We start from the raw sequence: 16,397 nt of genomic DNA on the forward strand, positions 1-16,397 counted from the left end.
TTACAATAATCTTTTTGAATACTTAATCAGTGTGGGGGAAAACGTATTAAAAGTAACGCGAGTTACGTAATCAGATTACTTTTTTTCAAGTGGTAAAGTAACTCAGTACTTTTTCATTTACAAGAAAATGTCTGATTTACGTTTTCAAATAATAACACCGGTTACTTTGTTTTCCCATTGATTGGCTGCAGCTCTTCTGTTTACATGTTGAGAGAAATCAGGAGTAAGTGCAGAGGCTTTGTGTGAACACAATGTTCCCTTTTGATAGTACACTCATATAGGAAAAAAACCTTTTTTCTCCTGAATTTAAGTCTTTTTTTATTCATGCAATGAAAATTAACCAGCGGTTAAGCAGAGGATCTGCACAATCCCATTCCACTGAGACAGGATCTCCTCTATCAAGCGAATGGGACAATATGGCATCCTCTGCCCGACCTATGGGCCTTGCACTTCTGGCAGCTCGACGGGAGCTTTCAAGCTTCCCAGAGTGAGTCTTAACCTATTAACCCACACCTGGACGCTGGCACTCTGAACGCTCTTTGTTTGCATGTGTCAATTTTACGAATAGATTAAATGAAACGGGACAAAATTCATCAATACAAAGCCTCAAGCATCGACGACAGATCGCTGTTTTCCAATGACAAAAGCTTATAAGGAATGTATTTGCTAAAATTTGTGAAAGCAGTACACATCAAAACATGCATAAACAAAATGCAGTATGTACCAGATTTGTCATAATAACAAGTCATAAACACATCCACAGCTGTAAATCCTGTTTAAGTTAGAAAATGAAGGGTCCACTGAATGACATTTCATAGTGCACTTTTAGTCCAACGACGCAATAATGTTATAATTTGGATGTTAATTCCTTTGTTTATGTCTCATTTCACAGTGGACAGTATTGTTTGTATCCATTAAGGAATAACCTGCTGTACGCTCAAAAAACTGTCACGGTAGTAAAAAACAGCTTGGTTTTGTAGCATAAAGTGTAAATAAAATAAAAATAAAAAAATCAAAGATAAGCGGAATATAGTTCAGAATTCTGGCACTCTCTCATGACAGCTTGTGATGCACGCTGTGATGCGCTGTGACGCGCTGTGATGCACCTGTCATCTGATGGGGGCATAACTTAGCGATGTTTTTTTTGCACAAATAATTTATTTTATTTTATTTTCTTTAACATTTTTCATATATGTGTATGTGTTTTGTGAGGAATGTGGCTGTATCTATATGATTGCCATCTCTAAGACTGATAATCAAGGTTAGACAGCTATCGGTGTGAATGTGGTCTATATGAATAGAATGTGATTACTGAATATATGGCACATCTGTATAATTACCATCTGTATTAAGGCGATCAGCATGTGATTATCGACTGTTTGAGTGTCAATCAGTGTAAATGCTGTATTTCTAGCAATCTCTTTATGTATTGTAATTGGCATATAGTTAATTCTTATTATTATTTTATTTATTTATTATTATTACTCAAATTATTCTTATTGTATTTTTCTAGTGCTCAAATAAATCAGTTATACAATGTCTAAGATTCTGTATATTGTTTTATAATTGAAAAAAAAAATGCAGTGGTATGTTTAATGACTAAAATAGTTTAGTTTAAAATAGAACTATTCTATACATTTGGTAAATATTTTTTGGTAAATATTTACATTTTGTGTGTGTGTGTCGGGGGGGATGTTGGGGGATTTGTGCTAGACATAGTCTAAAAAAAAATGGTTGCAGGAATCTAATTTTTCATGGTATCTTCTTCAGATTTGAAATAGAAACTCACGAGACATGTGACTTTCAACCCATTACTTTTCTAGATTTTATATGAAAAAATAAAAAGTAAAAATCAGTGTGCATTACAGTGAGCATTATCAACACTGGATGATGGACATTAAAGCCCGAATGTTTTCTTGCCAAATCTGTGTGTGTAGCACACTGAAGTCAGGAACTATTACAATTTTAAATTAGGTACACTGTAAAAAATAATTCAGTGGCTTAGTAAATTTCACAAAAATAAAGAGCTATATTAACTTAATAAAATCTTTTGAAATCATTTAAGTGATATTTTGAGTGGGTCAGATTAAAAAGAATAATTAAAAATCCAACAAAATAATTTATCTAAAATTTACATATATTATTTAAGTTTATGTAATGAAAATAAATATTTAACTAACTAATTATATTTTTAATATACCTTCAATATTTCTGGTGAATTCTAATAGAAATATTTGATAATTATTTACTTGTACTGATCTGTTTTAGAAACTAAAATTATTAAGTATTTCCAACCAATTTTCCTAAATAAAGTTCCAACTTAATAAATGACAGTTTAAATAAATTGAGTAAATTTCGCGGCTAAAGTGATCACGTGTGCAGCTCCGCAGGAAAAAAAAAAATCTGCTTTCCTCAGCAGCGACGTCGACTAGCCATACACCTCACAGCTCCTGGTAAGTAACGTTAGTCAGCTAATCCTACTTACGTTTGTAACACTTTATTAAAAAGTTAATAATTATTAAGCATTTTCTAACAATTGTCTTTGTATTTTACGTCATATTCAACAAGTTTCGTAGCTTAATCGAAGTCACCTGAAGGACGGCTTTCCTCAGCAACGGCAAGACCCGCACTCCTCTCATATTGTGGTACGTTATGTAATTTAGCCAGCTAATACTAATTATGTTTGTGATGTTTAATTCAGAAGTTAATTATTAAGGATTTCCTAACAATTGTGTTTGTATTTTGCGTTATCTTAAGAAGTTTAACAAGTTTCGCGGCTCAAACAAGAGGCACCTGTCACTGAAGGACTGCTTTTCTCAGCAACGACGTGAACAGCATTACTCGAATTTCCTGTAAGTAACGTAGTCCTTTTATAACTATGTATATTTGCAATAATGTTTTCAAAAGTTGATTAAACATTGACCGTGTGTACGTGTACATAACAGTGTAGTTTTCGAAGTTAGTTAGTGGGGCAGCCATATGTATGTTAGTTTTTTTTTTTTTTTTTTTTTTTTTTTTTGGAGTGGGTTAACGTTCGTACTATTTGGATCACCGTTTATTTCAACCGCCATTTGAAAGTCTAACGATAAGTGTACCGTGGTCCAGCAACTATAACTATACATGCCCAATGGAAAACGATTTTGTACAGGTTCCCCTTTGGGGTCAGTGGCTTGTCAAAAGGGAACACATCATTTATGAACTTTCAAATGACAACATTCTTTCTTGTAAAAAGCTGTCACGTTGTAAAACATCATAATTTTTCGGTGAATCAGCTCCCACTATAGGGAGTCGGACAGTTTAAGGCCTGCTCCATTGTAAAATCATTCTAGTGCACTGAAACCTAGATCACATACAATATCGGTCAAAAGTTTGAAAACCGTAAGCTTTTTAATGTAACAAATCCAGACCTGCTGGGTATTGAAGGACAGCGGAGGCTGGGGGAGGGGTACGTTGTTTTAATTGAGTAAACTTACTAAATTTCTTAAGAGTGTGTTTAAATATATTCATTTTGATTTGAAATTATTTGTAATATTTTTGTTCCCTGAAACAGATCAGTTTAATTTTCCATCCTTAAATTGATAGAAATTTCACAAATATATTATGTGTATTATAAATAAACAATTTGTTAGTCTAATACTAAATTGTTTTAGTGGAAAAAATAAAATATAACTGTACATTTTAGATAAAATAAACTGTTGTATTTTTAGTCCGTTAATATGTTTACATTTATGCATTTGGCAGACACTTTTATCCAAAGTAACTTACATTGCATTTCAAGGTACACATTTACAATTTAATCAATTTTTGCTAGCGCCGACGCTCTACTGTTTGAGCTACAAGAAAGCCATCTTTTGTATAATCAAGTAAACTATATTCAGAGATTTTATTAAGTTAATAAAGTTAAATATTACTGTAATATTTACTAAGCCACAGAATTATTTAGAGGGTTAAGGGTTGAGTGTGAGGGTTAATGCAATGCATATTTTTTTCAAGTAGTGCAATTAAACAAGCTTTTTTGTTTCAAAACCATTAGTCATTTTACTTAAATATTAAACATGTTTATAAAGAAATTGGTTGAAATAATGCAGACCTCAATAAAAGCCTATAGCATTGATTTACAGCATAGAAGCTCGCAGTTGGTCTCTTTTCGTTTTTCTTCTAGGTTTATTGTTAAAAATAAATGTCCCTATGTAGAAAATTAACCTGTCCTCTTGTTAAGAAGAATGCTGTTAATTTTTGCAACTCCTCCCCCTAGTAAACTTTGTTTGAGATTTTACCTATCATATGGTCCAACACAATGTTTGCTTCTTCAGGTGCTACTTGTTTTGTGTATTTGTCACTTTCTTGTAACATTCAGTTTTGAATGTTAGCTCTAACCAGTTATCTTTAAAATTTGCCTGTAGGGTTCAGCTGATCTACCCGTCTTCGTACAAGCAGAGTTGGCCATAAAAATCTACATCCTTTGAAACAGTAATGGGGCAGTCAGCGATGTAATCTTGGGAATCTCAGCAGAGCCTGCTGCCATCTTTCAGGAGTCACATTGGATTTGAGATATCACAAGACCCACAAATACAGGTCCTTCTCCAAAAATTAGCATATTGTGATAAAGTTCATTATTTTCCATAATGTAATGATAAAAATTAAACTTTCATATATTTTAGATTCATTGCACACCAACTGAAATATTTCAGGTCTTTTATTGTTTTAATACTGATGATTTTGGCATACAGCTCATGAAAACCATAAATTCCTATCTCAAAAAATTAGCATATTTCATCTGACCAATAAAAGAAAAGTGTTTTTAATACAAAAAAAGTCAACCTTCAAATAATTATGTTCAGTTATGCACTCAATACTTGGTGGGGAATCCTTTTGCAGAAATGACTGCTTTAATGCGGCGTGGCATGGAGGCAATCAGCCTGTGGCACTGCTGAGGTGTTATGGAGGCCCAGGATGCTTCGATAGCGGCCTTAAGCTCATCCAGAGTGTTGGGTCGTGCGTCTCTCAACTTTCTCTTCACAATATCCCACAGATTCTCTATGGGGTTCAGATCAGGAGAGTTGGTAGGCCAATTGAGCACAGTAATACCATGGTCAGTAAACCATTTACCAGTGGTTTTGGCACTGTGTAAGGTCGTGCTAAAAAACTAAATCTTCATGTCCATAAAGCTTTTCAGCAGATGGAAGCATGAAGTGCTCCAAAATCTCCTGATAGCTAGCTGCATTGACCCTGCCCTTGATAAAACACAGTGGACCAACACCAGCAGCTGACATGGCACCCCAGACCATCACTGACTGTGGGTACTTGACACTGGACTTCAGGCATTTTGGCATTTCCTTCTCCCCAGTCTTCCTCCAGACTCTGGCACCTTGATTTGCAAATGACATGCAAAATTAGCTTTCATCCGAAAAAAGTACTTTGGACCACTGAGCAACAGTCCAGTGCTGCTTCTCTGTAGCCCATTTCCTGCACACGCCTGTGCACAGTGGCTCTGGATGTTTCTACTCCAGACTCAGTCCACTGCTTCTGCAGGTCCCCCAAGGTCTGGAATCGGTCCATCTCCACAATCTTCCTCGGGGTCCGGTCACCTCTTCTCGTTGTGAAGCGTTTTTTGCCACACTTTTTCCTTCCCACAGACTTCCCACTGAGGTGCCTTGATACAGCACTCTGGGAACAGCCTATTCGTTCAGAAATTTCTTTCTGTGTATTACCCTCTCACTTGAGGGTGTCAATGATGGCCTTCTGGACAGCAGTCAGGTCGGCAGTCTTACCCATGATTGCGGTTTTGAGTAATGAATCAGGCTGGGAGTTTTTAAAAGCCTCAGGAATCTTTTGCAGGTGTTTAGAGTTAATTAGTTGATTCAGATGATTAGGTTAATAGCTCGTTTAGAGAACCTTTTCATGATATGCTAATTTTTTGAGATAGGAATTTTGGGTTTTCATGAGCTGTATGCCAAAATCATCAGTATTAAAACAATAAAAGACCTGAAATATTTGGTTGGTGTGTTAGTTGGTGTGCAATGAATCTAAAATATATGAAAGTTTAATTTTTATCATTACATTATGGAAAATAATGAACTTTATCACAATATGCTAGTATTTTGAGAAGGACCTGTACTCACTTGAGTTGTTCCAAAAACTGTTTCTTGAGCTGGATCCTCCAAAACTCTGTTAATGTTCAGAGGTTAAAAAATTATCTTCTTGCATAGTAGTGGTTCATGGTCATCCCACAGAATGGGTATTCCTGATGGAAGTGTTTCTGTTATCGGATTAATTCTGTTGAAGACATAGTTCACCCCAAAAGATGATGTTGTCATAATTTACTCTCCCTCAATTTGTCCCAAACCTGTACGAGTTTCTTTCTTCTGTTGAACACAAAAGATATTTTAAGTGAAGTGACGTGACATTCAGCCAAGTATTAAAGAGTGTTGGTTAACGCATTTAAAGGTTGCCATTGACTTTGCATAGTATACTTTTTTTTTTTTTTTCCTATCATGGAAGTCAGTGGCAACTTTCAACTATCTGTTAACCAACATTCATTAAAATATATTTTGTGTTCAACAGGAGAAAGAAATTTGTACAGATTTGGGACAACCCGGGGGGGCGAGTACATTATGACAACATCATCTTTTTGGGTGAACTATCCCTTTAATATTGATGTAAGTGTTGCTTTTATATTTTTTTATGGTTTAATGTTGAGTGTGACTGCAAATGGCTGGTATGCACCAGGAACAAAGATGTCATTTCTCTTACGGCTATCGTATTTTACATGTAATCTACTTGAATACTAAGATGGATGAAATGTTTCATAAGGTTTAATCATTTCCCTTATGGCTACTTTACAGTTTTTAATTTTTGCAATCTACTGGAATATTAAAATGGATACAATGTTTCAAAGGTTGATTTTAGACTTTGTCTTATGTTTAATTGACAAATAAATTTTCAATAAAAAATGTGTTTCTTTCTTTATTTGGTTTTATTATATTAATTATAAAGGGTAAATGGTGTAAAAAAAAAAGTGAATGCAGCATTTTGATAATTTATAGTCCAATATTAAGTTAAATTCACTTTTACATGTAGTAAACGTAGCACATTTTTTTGGTAAAATTTCATCCAATATTTCAATTATATCTACTCAATATTTTATTTTTTTTTTACATAGAATTACAGTTGTGGTGTTTTATAATTTTGATTATATCCAATTAATTTTATTTCTCATATAAAGTAATTCAGTTACTCAGATTTACTTAATTTTTTTACTTACAATTACTCAATTTAAACAGTATATTTCATTGATTTCACAGCTTTAAAATTTACTCAATTTTTTTGAGTGTAAAAATGTTTCACCAAAAAAATTGAGTAAATAATAGTTAAACTTTTTACAGTGTAGGTACATCTTAGCTGTAATTCCCATAAGGGTGGTGGGGGCGATGCTGGTTAGCAGGTTAAACACAATTTCAGAGACTAGAGCCCCATCTATGAGATTATCTATATTTTTTTTTTCTCTGCTTGGTGTCTAAACTGCAGCAAAGACCCTCATACTTCCGATTTGACAGAGGTGCGGTCCTTTCTGCAAGAGCTGCTGGATAAGGGATGCTCCCCATCCATGCCCAAAGTCTATGTGGCGTCTATAGTGGCCTCTTATGCCCCTATTGCGGGCCAAATGTGGGCAGAAACAGTGCGGTTATCCACTTCTTTAGGGGTGCCAGGAGTCTGAACCACTCCATTCAGAGCACAGGTCATTATTATTCCTCTTTCTGAAGAGGACAGAAAGTTATCTCTGCTCTGTCCTGTCAGAGCTCTGAGAATATATATTGAGCCTTTCAGTCCTTATAGGGGGTTTGAACCACTCTTGGCCAGCTTGAGTAACTGCACCAAAGCGCTTCCGGTCATGAAATAGACTCTTTAGATGGATAGTATATGAAAGTATATGCCCCATTGGAGTATGGGCTCACTCAACTAGAGGCATCACCTTATCCTGGGCATGGTCCAGTGGTGTGTCCATTGTGGATATTAGTGATGCAGCCAGCTGGGCCAGGGTCCTTTCCGCTTGAAAAGACACATGCTGCATAAACAGATCTGGCAGAGAAGCCTTGGCCGTTTCACGCTCAAGCTCTCTAGCATCCGTTCACCTGTTAGCTTTCATGGGTGTTGATGTTACAGGAGTACTCTTGAATGATTAACCAGGCCGAATGTGACCTCAGGAAGCTCAGCCGGTCTTAGCCTTGGATTGATTTCTCAACTTCTTATTGGCATTTGATGCTTATAGAAGTTCATACTTTTAGTTGTTCCACTACATTAGTACCGCATGATTGTACTGTTCCCATATGTGTCTAGCAGATGAGTGTAGTATTGAAAGGGAATGTACTCGGTTACTAAACGTAACCTCTGTTCCCTGAGATACGTGAACGAGTACTGCATTGCTAGCCGTGATATGTAACTGCACGACTCAATCATTGCTTCAGTGGATATAACCTGAGAATCCTGTGTGAACACTTGCTAATATAGCCAGATGCCTCACCCATTTTGATGGTCTTCTGCAATGCTTGGTGGCTTCGTCGCCATAGGTTCATGCAGCTCCGCTGTCTAGCCATTGGCTCGTTTTTAATACACTGCACAAACCAATGGCCATGCAGTTTTCACTGCGTGAATAAAAAAGGCTTAAATTCAGCAGAAATTTTTTTTTTCTATATGCATCTAGCAGACACAGTACTCGTTCCCGTATCTCAGGGAACCAAGGTTACATTTAGTATACTAAGTTACTGTAGCTCTAGACTAAATGTGAACATTCACTTACATTTACTCACAAACTTAGACAGAAACAGATTTAGGATTCCTCAAAATGAATACAAACAGTGTAATACAAACTCAGAATATGACAACGGCAATCATTAAATGTTAAATGGCACAAATATCCTTTATGTATTTTATCCCTTTTTATTAACCAGTGTCTTTACTGCTGACCTTCAATGATCCAATTCAACCATACTTATAAGCAAATAAATAAATAAATAAATAAATAAATAAATTATAATAAAAACCTATTTGTGAAGAGTGTAGATCGTCCTTCTCCCGTGTCTTATCAATCAAACACTCTACTTTACACAAATGCTCTTCAACCTGAAGCTTATTCATTTCATTTTTCGTTGCAAATGTTGTTTTGACATTTGCCAAAAATCTATTACATAATGCAATTTTTTTTTTTTTTTTTTTTTTTTTTAGGGAGTAACACAAGATTGTAATGCATTACTTTTAAAAGTAACTTTCCCCAGCACTGAACTTAATTGGATTTTAACTGCAATTAAATTAAAATGTTTTTGTAAATACATATTAAATCCAATTATCTGCACTTTACGGTGCTTTCTCAGTAGGACTTAAGTAGGACTTAAGTACATGAAAGTTCATAATTACTTATATTTGAAATATAAAGTGTACTGCCAAGTGTATTGTCAGGAATTACTGGTAAACTAAAATATACTTTAACATAATTTCTAACAAAACATGGATGTCATGTATTCAGACATAAGACACATTTGTAAAAATTCAGCACATTTTTACATATTAAATTTAAATATAATATCAAAAAACGTCTTGTAATTAGCAAATTTGCACCTTGGATATGTCAAAATAAGTGTACTTCTATAAAGCATACCTAAATATTATTAAAAACTAACTTTTACATTACAAATTGCACTTTTTAAAATTTAAGAACTTAGGAAACACATTCAGGAAAGTATACTCTTTTTAAGTACACTTACAGTAAGTGACTTTTTGTTTCATTAACATTATATTATCTGCAAGTACAGTCCAGAATATACTTTAAGATTCAAAGTACACTACAAGTGCACATTCAACACAATTAAGCACACTTAATTTTAACAAATCCTAGGCATTAAACTTTAACTCATTTTGAGACCTGAATGATGCCTCAAATCATGCAGCTTACTGCATAAAATGAAGCATATTATTGTGTTTCTAAACCTCGCCATAACCTGAGCCATAACTGTGGTAGAAATTTGACAGAAACGCCCTAAATTTAGAAATGTATCTACTGTATTTACTAACCTTGCAGACAGTAGCGGTGGGAGTTTAATGTATGTGCTCAGGGCAACATCCTGCTTTAATCTTCATGGGGAACATCAAGATCAAACTTCTATTAACTCAATTATAATAAAGTAGTTATTGCTGTATGCAGGGGCCACGCTAATCAGGTACGAGCACCTGAACGCATGCTGAGTCCAGAGTGTATGGGGGGAATTAGCATTGATTCTCATTTTAATGTAAATGAGCTTTTGAAGGCGATGTGCCAATCTCAGTGCGCGGCAGGAAGAGGCTTTACCGCTTAGGAAATGACAGTTTGGTGATAAATCATCTATAATTAAACAATTTGGTATGAGTGTGTTGACACCAGCGTCTTTCCTGGTGGTCTCTTAATGAAGTCGAAAGTTCAAAAATCGAATGTTTCTAACACATTCAGATCCGATAGCCTCAGGCGGAGCCCTCAGTTTCTTAATCAGCTGCACGTTATGATATATCCTTCCCTATGTGCTTTTTAAACATCCTCATACATAGTTTATGTGGACGAGTGCTCTCTCTAGCCGCACTTGAAGCTGAGAGCCATTTCTCTTAGTAGGAGATTAATTGCTTTTGATCAAAGTTGTCACATGGTGTTGCACTGGTCGTAATGGACTTAAAGTAGAACAGGTAGCGCAATAAATGAGGGGCAAAACATCCAACGTTATCTTGTTGTTCATGTTCCTGGTTGAGGAAATTTAATTTGTCCTTCTTGTTTACCCTCCACATTTGTTCTGGGAGCAAGGCTTCAATGTCATCGCTGATTCCGACAGTGGCTGAAACATGCCGCTATCAGACGGGAGAACCGGAGGTTGGGTTCACACTTGGCTCATTTGGAAAGGGTATATATCAGAGAGGACCAGCTGACAGAGATTAATGCTGGCCCGGTACATGGAATAACATCCCCCTCTTGCCCTGGAGCAACTTCCTGATAAAAGCACCAATGTACACCTTAGCATCACGCTATAACAGGAAGGCATTATTCTGGTAAAGTTTACGACAGACAGGCTTCTCATGTGTGATAAATTAATATTTTATGTGCTTTGGTATATATCATTTCTTGATTTTCAAGTCTTTTTAATCTTGCGTAAAAGAATAGATGCAATCAAATTTTCATTATGTGATATGTGAAACAAGGACGTTATTCTTGGTAGCTGGGGAATGTAAATGGTCACATTCACTCCAGCTGTTGCCCGATCTCCATACTGCAAGTTTATGAAAAGAGAGAGAGAGAAAAAAAGGCCTGTCAAATAAATCTGGACACACTTATTTCCAGTTCTTTACCCTTCACAGCGTCCTTTATACGCTGTCCTATTATACAGCGGCCCCAGAAGGTATCTGGACACACGCAAAAATGTATGAATGTATTTGCATTAGATAATATCAAACCGAGTGGCTTTCATTTTGAAGAAAGACATCAAAACATTTCCCAAAATGAAGTTTGTTAGATTTTAAATTATAAAGTCAAGTCAAGTTTATTTGTTTCAGTGTTTTACTGAAACAGTCACTGTTTCAGTGCAGCTTTACAGAAAGTCATACTGTTACGTCTACAATGATTTAATGCTTTACCATTGAGCAAGTTTAGGGAAATATGACCATATAATAATGAAAATACAAATGATCCTCTGGGTTTAGATCTAGTGTTTTAAGCACTCGTCTGAGAATTCAACACGAATACGAGATTTAAACATTGATCTGTATTGTTCTATTTTTTTTAAAATAATTATTGTTCTATTAAGAGACTTAATATTGGTCAGCACTGTTCTAATGATATATTTAATTGTTCAATTAAGAGATTACCAACTAATATTTTATCTCTTAAAATAGAACAATGATGAATTAGTGGTGAAAAGCGGTTGGAAGTTATTTTTGAGCCTAACCCAATTGAAAATCCATTTGTAGGAGTTTCTCTTTCAGACGCAACATCTATGCGAGGAGAATATTAAAATAATGCATGCAATAATATTTACTAACATTTGCGCTCATCAAATTACTGGTTTTTGTTCCATTATTTAATGCTCCTAAAAAAGCATGTCTTAAAGCAGATGATAATTTACGCTGTTCTAGGTAGATTGTGTTGGCCATTATGGAAATGATCTGGCTGAGACTGTGTTCATTAATTTGCGCATTAAAGCATGGGCCTATACTTGGGAGGGGCCTACTGAATGCAGGTAAATTATATTTTTCAAATAACTATTTGTTACACATTTTGGCCAGGAGAATTTGACTGCACTTTTCTTTCTTTTCATATTACTTTATGTGCAGACTATAAATATGCTGCTCCACAAGTGCCACCTTCTGGCAAAGAGTGAATTTGCAGTAGAACAGTGTTTTAAATGTAAACTGGCATGTCAACAAGAAAAAAATGAAATTCAACATTAATAATTGTCAGGAAGCTAAAAAAAATAAATACAAATAAAATAAAATTATTATCTAGGGTATGGGGGCCTACCGTAATGCCGTAGCCCAGGGACCTATGGTCATCTTAAGGCGCCCTGACTGTCAGTTTAACACACACTGAAATTTCCACTCCCAGTAACACTTTTTTGGAATTGCCGCTCTCATGCTAATTTGCCCCGTTTAGTAAATCTGGCCCTTAATCTCTTAATATAACAATCCCAACTAATATTTAATCTCTTAATTGAATTAAATATTATTGTTTTGTTAAGAGATTAACTGATGGTCAATATTCTTTTATTAAAAGATTAAATATTGGTCAGTTTTGTTCAAAGCAAGAGTATTAATGAAAATATGATCAGTTGTCACAGGAAAATTCTGGAAAAGTCTGGTGCTCAAGCACATGCCAGGGAGCTCAAAATTAAGAATGAGTTTTAGATACAGCTGGCTGTGTTTTAAGTGAGAGTGCACCATTCTCACAGACCATTAATGAATATATGACCGGTTGTCCTAAGAGAAAAAGAACTGGTTGTCAAAGAGTCTAATTATTTCTAAAATAAATAAGAAGAGATTTAAGCGACGCTATTGAGAAATGTAAAACAGGGTTTAATTTCAATTAGTAACATTTCTGATTTCAGGCAGAATTATATTGTGATTTAATTCCTTACTATCGTGAAACAAATGACTTATATATCATGGTAAAGAATTTGGTCATAAGTCGTTCAAACTGGGAGGTGCTAGAAACTCAACACATAATGCTTAATAAAGCTGGAGATCTACTGTTCAACTTGATTTCCACGTCCACGAAAAATCCCTAAAAGAACACCAGTTGCTTTAAATAATTGCAAAAATGGCTTGGAGAACTAAAGGTAAATTAGAGAAAAGCATTTGTGTACAGATGCCATTTGTTATCGAATGCAGTGATATTCAGATAGTCCAAATTAATTGTGGGGTCACTGAGCATGTAACACAGAGTCTTTTCTTTCTCTCCTAATGCTGCCTTCCTCTCCAGCTCCTTCCTGCATTTATTTATGCCCGACTTGGAGTCTCCACAGCCAGTATCCATCTATTATGTCCACCCCTCTTTAATTTGGTTGGCAAATTTAATTTACAAATGAATACCTTGCCTTTATAATGGCCCATCGGGATAGATAAATACTCTTTTGTATGGAGAGTGTTTGACCACTTTTTCCCCCTTCTCTTGTCCTCCTCTTAGATGGTAGAGAGCAGGCTAGAGCATAGCCATAGATGACAGCAGGAAGAGAATGAGTGCTTGAAATGTTACAGCATGTGCAGCTAATGTTGCGTCTTGATTGAACAGTTTGCTGCACAAATGTATGCTGTAACATTGCCAGATGAATTAAACTTTATATACATTTATATATAACATATCAATTTATATATTTACATTATATATTTATATACATATATATATTTCAACGTATAACGGCATGTTTAATTCAAACATTCAAACACTTCTCTAAAGCCACTGAGCACAATATAAGAAAATGAGAAAGTGTAGAACAATAAAAAGGCATTAGATTATCAGAAAGATGGGGAGAATCTCCTCAGAAATAATCAAGTTTTGATGAAATAAAGGAATGCATTAAGCCCTCATAGAGTCCAACCAAAGCGCTGCGATGGTCACACAAACTCCAGAGCATTAGCACTCTCATTTCAAATGTCTTAAAGACTTGGAAAACATGCTAATTGCTTTAAATAGCATTAGAGATTTCTAGAGCCCTTTTCCTTTGCATGCAGGTGCCCTTTAAAATCTCTTATGTAATTATATCTGTTATGTGTTCATTTTGTGGTTTATTATTCATTTTTACTCCAAGAAGATATTCTAAGGGAAACGAAACCAGTTAATTTATAAGTTCCGTCTTTCAGTTGGAAATGTTTTTTTTTTTTTTAGCACCACTTCAGTCTTTCATTGGTTGACAAGAAGGTAGTCCTGTCCCAAACTTAAGCTATTGGTTAAACAAGATGTTATGAAGTCAGCCAGCAAATGGCTTAATTATAGTTGTCTTAGCACATTAAACTGATAGGAGAAAGAACAGAAAAAAAGCTGAGAAAAGTAAAAAAAATTCCATTGCCTTAGGAATTGTACAAAGTAACACTACTTTGTTTTGTTTAATTTGAATTTGTTTGTCACTAAATGCCAAACACCCAATTTAGTGAATGAATTTGCCAATGAAAATGTAAAAAGACAAGCTCTTTACATCATATCTAACAATGATGATGAAACAACAAAAGTATAAAGTCAGCAAACAGCAAAACGATAATCCACATAATTTATTGAGGCAGCAATGCATGCTGGGAACACTTCAACCATCACAAGCCCTTAACATTTCAGCAATAGGATATTCTTTGTTCAGACAACTGTGTTTGACTAGTTGGGACAACATTTGGTTGAATTATTTTGGTCTAACAGGGATTTTCTAATGTAGTTTCAACAAAATTACCTTAGTATTTGAGACTCAAAAGGTTTAATTAACTAGAATATATGTATTTGTGTATTTAACAGTTACAGAAAATTACACAATTTATCTTTAGAACTCAAGAGCAAGCATTTCTCTGCCTTTCACAAGGTGGCGATTTTGTATGAAATTGTACAAATTGATTTTAATGAAAATGCAAGGTTTTGAGAAAAAAGCAAGAAGGTCCATCCTTAAACCCACCTCTAAGCTTAACCCTCAATGAAGCGTGAGCTGGTCATACAAAAACACACAAATGAGCTCATACAAAGTAGGCACCAATTTAAATGTAGTTACGAATTGCCATGAGAGTGCCCATGTCTAAATGAGAATGAGCCCTTCTTGCTACTCCTTCATTTAATGGTAAGTGCATACATACTCATATTTAAATTATATTTTCAGCTGATATATGAAAAAAGGTGAACATACAATTTAAAAAGCTCTGAAACTCAAATATGCTTATCACCATTGGCATTGTACAAACAACTGAACACGACAAAATAAGTCAAGGACATCAGCATGCGAAAATCACAGCATTCTATCTAATCTGACCATGCATCTTTCCATCTGAGCTGTGTCACTGATTAAGGCACGATTCCATTAGAAAGCTTGTGAAATTTAATTTCCACCCTTTGCTGAGGACACTGTTGATTTGGCTATTCTCAGAATATCTACAATATCTAAGAGAGGTTGGCAAAGACTTGCTGGGGTTCAAAATGCAAGATCTAAATCCTTTTGCATGCATGGTGCATTTTGTAGTTCATCATAATCTATGCAGGCTACATGACATGTAACACGACCAATCATAATTTGTTTTGGTTTTAGGGGTTTTGGTGCAGTTTTACTTGATGTTGGCGAGAATATGAAACTCAACTCTAACAATGAGAGTGCAATATAATTGACCATGATTATTGAATCGCAGATTGGGTGGCAATTATATGAAAGTAATCTGAGGCGGTATATGTTTCAGAGTGAAGCACAAAACTGTGATCTTTTCATGGTTCACAGTAAATAATGCTCTGCACAAACACTATCCCTGCAAGTACTGTGAGATTGAGTTGTTTCTAACACTTTATAGTTACTTATAATTTGAGAAAGTAATCCAAAGATCTTTCAAAGTTTGTAATGAGAATGGTTTATAAATCTGTTTCCTTGCGGTTTTCTGTTAAAAGCAAAGAAAAAAAAATATAAATAAAAACAATCATAAATATTTGTATGCTTCACGTGTATGTTCTGTGTTTCTGTTCTCCCTGCCTTGACCTAGTTTTCCATTGTTGCTTGATTAGTTCATTAGTTTCCACCTGTGTTCATTAATTATCTCATAAGGCCATTGTTCGGTTAGTATTTATAGCCCTGCCTTTTGTTTTTCTTGTCTCCGTTGTGTGAAGAAGTTGTTTTCTCCATTTCTCGCTTGTTGATTTATTTATCAAGACTCCGTTTGTTCAAGAT

At 35.0% G+C, this 16,397-nt stretch overlaps 1 long non-coding RNA gene across 1 annotated transcript; it reads left to right on the forward strand.

Annotated features, from left to right (window-relative positions):
• The first annotated feature begins 2,174 nt into the window (after positions 1-2,174).
• LOC128016457 (uncharacterized) lies at positions 2,175-4,444 on the forward strand. The gene is made up of 3 exons (XR_008184179.1): positions 2,175-2,645; positions 2,758-2,852; positions 4,404-4,444. It is a non-coding gene; the product is annotated as an uncharacterized LOC128016457 (long non-coding RNA).
• Positions 4,445-16,397: the final 11,953 nt, after the last annotated feature.

The sequence above is a fragment of the Carassius gibelio genome, chromosome A7, assembly GCF_023724105.1.
Source record: "Carassius gibelio isolate Cgi1373 ecotype wild population from Czech Republic chromosome A7, carGib1.2-hapl.c, whole genome shotgun sequence".
Lineage (NCBI taxonomy): Eukaryota > Metazoa > Chordata > Actinopteri > Cypriniformes > Cyprinidae > Carassius > Carassius gibelio.